At 49.4% G+C, this 4,146-nt stretch overlaps 1 non-coding gene across 1 annotated transcript; it reads left to right on the top strand.

The window, feature by feature from the left end:
* The first annotated feature begins 3,203 nt into the window (after positions 1 to 3,203).
* On the top strand, positions 3,204 to 3,322 carry LOC126196665 (U5 spliceosomal RNA). The gene has a single exon (XR_007539123.1). It is a non-coding gene; the product is annotated as a U5 spliceosomal RNA (small nuclear RNA).
* The last annotated feature ends 824 nt before the right edge of the window (positions 3,323 to 4,146 follow it).

Genomic DNA, 4,146 nt, shown 5'->3' with positions numbered 1-4,146 from the left:
CACGCCACATTTGTTCGTGGTCACGAAGATTGCTTCGTTGCCAACATTTGGGGCGGCTTGGCAGGCGATATCTCCATACATGTTCTCCCGGCGACTGAACGCAAACAGATACTTAATCTTTTTGCTAAAAAGTCAGCCACAGTTGTTGGAACATGTCCCACTCAACGTGGATACTTGATACCAACACGATGGTGCAACTGTGCACTTCGTACATGCAGTGCGAATGGATTTTTATGAAATCTTCGGTGAGAACTGAATAGGGTGCGGTGGGCCAATGCCACGGCCTGCACGTTTCACCGATTTGACGCCCACTGAATTTGTTTTCTGGGGCCACCTGAAATGTGTTACCTATGAAACACCCACTGAGACTGATGAAGAGCTGAAAGCGTGCATTATGGGAGCCTCCGATGCAATTTCCACTTCAGCAGGAGTGTTTGAATGAGTGCGACAGTTACTCCAGCGTCACTGTACGGCTTGCATTCAAGCAGGAGGGCGTAATTTCGAGCACTTTTTGTAACTATTTTCAAATAAATGTTATAAAACTTCAACCTGTCTTCTCATTTAACTTGATTACACAAATACAATGTAAACGTTGTCCTACAGACGTACTGCCATGACGTCTCGGATGGCATGTCGTGTGCCTACCCTCTTGGGAGCGCGCGACGCTGTTCTGCGACGCCTAGCACGTTATGCAAAGGGATGCGGACAAGGGTTGCTATGTGAAATATGCTTGCTGTGATTCACTCTACCAGCCCTCTCATTTTCTACATTCATTTCAGGCACACCCTGTATATACACTCCTGGAAATGGAAAAAAGAACACATTGACACCGGTGTGTCAGACCCACCATACTTGCTCCGGACACTGCGAGAGGGCTGTACAAGCAATGATCACACGCACGGCACAGCGGACACACCAGGAACCGCGGTGTTGGCCGTCGAATGGCGCTAGCTGCGCAGCATTTGTGCACCGCCGCCGTCAGTGTCAGCCAGTTTGCCGTGGCATACGGAGCTCCATCGCAGTCTTCAACACTGGTAGCATGCCGCGACAGCGTGGACGTGAACCGTATGTGCAATTGACGGACTTTGAGCGAGGGCGTATAGTGGGCATGCGGGAGGCCGGGTGGACGTACCGCCGAATTGCTCAACACGTGGGGCGTGAGGTCTCCACAGTACATCGATGTTGTCGCCAGTGGTCGGCGGAAGGTGCACGTGCCCGTCGACCTGGGACCGGACCGCAGCGACGCACGGATGCACGCCAAGACCGTAGGATCCTACGCAGTGCCGTAGGGGACCGCACCGCCACTTCCCAGCAAATTAGGGACACTGTTGCTCCTGGGGTATCGGCGAGGACCATTCGCAACCGTCTCCATGAAGCTGGGCTACGGTCCCGCACACCGTTAGGCCGTGTTCCGCTCACGCCCCAACATCGTGCAGCCCGCCTCCAGTGGTGTCGCGACAGGCGTGAATGGAGGGACGAATGGAGACGTGTCGTCTTCAGCGATGAGAGTCGCTTCTGCCTTGGTGCCAATGATGGTCGTATGCGTGTTTGGCGCCGTGCAGGTGAGCGCCACAATCAGGACTGCATACGACCGAGGCACACAGGGCCAACACCCGGCATCATGGTGTGGGGAGCGATCTCCTACACTGGCCGTACACCACTGGTGATCGTCGAGGGGACACTGAATAGTGCACGGTTCATCCAAACCGTCATCGAACCCATCGTTCTACCATTCCTAGACCGGCAAGGGAACTTGCTGTTCCAACAGGACAATGCACGTCCGCATGTATCCCGTGCCACCCAACGTGCTCTAGAAGGTGTAAGTCAACTACCCTGGCCAGCAAGATCTCCGGATCTGTCCCCCATTGAGCATGTTTGGGACTGGATGAAGCGTCGTCTCACGCGGTCTGCACGTCCAGCACGAACGCTGGTCCAACTGAGGCGCCAGGTGGAAATGGCATGGCAAGCCGTTCCACAGGACTACATCCAGCATCTCTACGATCGTCTCCCTGGGAGAATAGCAGCCTGCATTGCTGCGAAAGGTGGATATACACTGTACTAGTGCCGACATTGTGCATGCTCTGTTGCCTGTGTCTATGTGCCTGTGGTTCTGTCAGTGTGATCATGTGATGTATCTGACCCCAGGAATGTGTCAATAAAGTTTCCCCTTCCTGGGACAATGAATTCACGGTGTTCTTATTTCAATTTCCGGGAGTGTATATAATGAAGCAAAAAAATCGCAGCGCCAAAAAATAATTACTGTAGAACAACGAAATTTGTGAATACGTTTGTCTAGATAACATATTTAAGTGATTAACATTGCAAGATCACAGATTAATGCAAGTGCGGGATAAGCCATTACAAGTGTGAAATGCTGTTGCATTAGTAACCGGTGCAAGGGCCAGATGTTGATTGCAGCCATACAAATGTGCGGACATTCTGTTGTACAGGTGTCACATGTCAGTTTGTGGGATGGAGCTCCATGCATATTGCACTTGGTCAGTCAATACAGGGACGGTTAATGCTGGTTGTGGATGAAACAGGCTAAGGCAATATGTAGATAGTAGAGCATGTTGGGCTACAACAGCGGTTTGTGAGCAAGCGATATCCTGTTGGAAAACACTGCCTGGAATGCTGTTCATGAATAGCAGCAGAGCGGTCGCCAAGAATCCCCACACACAAATTGATGCTGAAATGCTGCTGTTGAGACGCCTCGAGAATTGTCTGTAGCCCGCAGATGACGATGATTCAGACTGATGACGCCAGTTCTGGCAAAGTTGCTTCGTCGGTAAAGGGGACGGATCGCAGAAATCCCATAATTGTGATGGTCCGGGGCAAGAGCAACCGACAAAATCATTCCCGTAGAGGGAAATCCACTGCTGATAATTCAAGCGTTCGTTGCATTAGATAGGGATAGTAGCGGTTGTAACGCAGAAATCGCATAATCGTACTCTTGCTTATACCATGTTGGCGGGACTCTTGCCTGGATCTTGTACTAGGTTCGTCTCAGTGTCTCGTAGGACCTGGTCCATCTGGTGTACATAGAGTCCGCTGCCTCCCTGCACGTTCGTCTGTCTGAAAGAACACAATATGATCACACAAACGCCCAAAAAGAGCTTGAATTGTTTTGTGATGTCGTTGGTGTCTGTGAGGGCACTTGTTTTGCTGTGGCCGTGCTCAGCTGCGCGGGATTAGCCGAGTGGTCACTCTGGTTTCCCTTCAAAACGAATAAATCTTTCGCCTTTTACCAAAGATTTTCGTGGAGGGGAACATTAAATGAGTCTATAAGGTATTTTTCGTAGTGCTCGGCTATTGCTGAGCCATTTATAAACATAGTTCCGTTTCAGCCGCGCTCGCGAGTGGCCGCTGTTAACTGTTGCGCTGCACTTCAGTGTTTACATCGCTGTACTTGTGCTCCGCCGAGTGCCGTCCGTCCGTTATCTCCGTGCTCGTTCCTGTTCCTTGTGATCTGATCGCTCTTTCTGGTCTTGCTGCTGCTAATTGGAATTTCGGTTGTTTAACCGAAATTGCTTCGCTGGATTAACCATGGCTACAAACCTAAGGAAGAATACTCTGGTATTTGCTTTTGACAAGGAATCCCGTCCTGTTCAGCCGACATCCCTGGAAATAGATGACTGGATTACACAGGTAACTGGTCTAAATTCTGAAACCGTTCATACCTGGTAACTGGATCAGGAAAAACACTGTGTTTTTGTCAAGTTAATCAGTGCTTCGACTGTTGATAAAGTGTTACGAAAGTGGGGCTATGAAGTAGATTTTGTGCATAGAAATGGTTATAAAAGTAAGGTTTCCATTTATAGAGCGGAAATTCATTACAAAACCGTTCGTGTCTTGAATATTCCCATTGAAATTGAAAATGATAAGATTAAGGAAGCTCTTTCAAACTACGGAGACGTTAAATCAATTGCAAATGAAAGATGGTCGCCTCGCTTTAAACTGCAGTGTTTTAACGGGGTCCGCTGCGTAGAGATGGACGTTAAGACGAATATTCCGCCTCACATAACTGTTTGTGGGTATAAGGCACAAATTGTTTACACAGGTCAGGAAGCTACATGTCATATATGTAACGAAACCGGCCACTTCAGACAGGAATGTCCGCGGCGAACTGTTGTTCTTAAAAGTAAT

The sequence above is a fragment of the Schistocerca nitens genome, chromosome 7, assembly GCF_023898315.1.
Source record: "Schistocerca nitens isolate TAMUIC-IGC-003100 chromosome 7, iqSchNite1.1, whole genome shotgun sequence".
In the NCBI taxonomy this organism is placed as follows: Eukaryota; Metazoa; Arthropoda; class Insecta; order Orthoptera; family Acrididae; genus Schistocerca; species Schistocerca nitens.
This window is presented reverse-complemented; position numbering and strand designations above follow the sequence as displayed.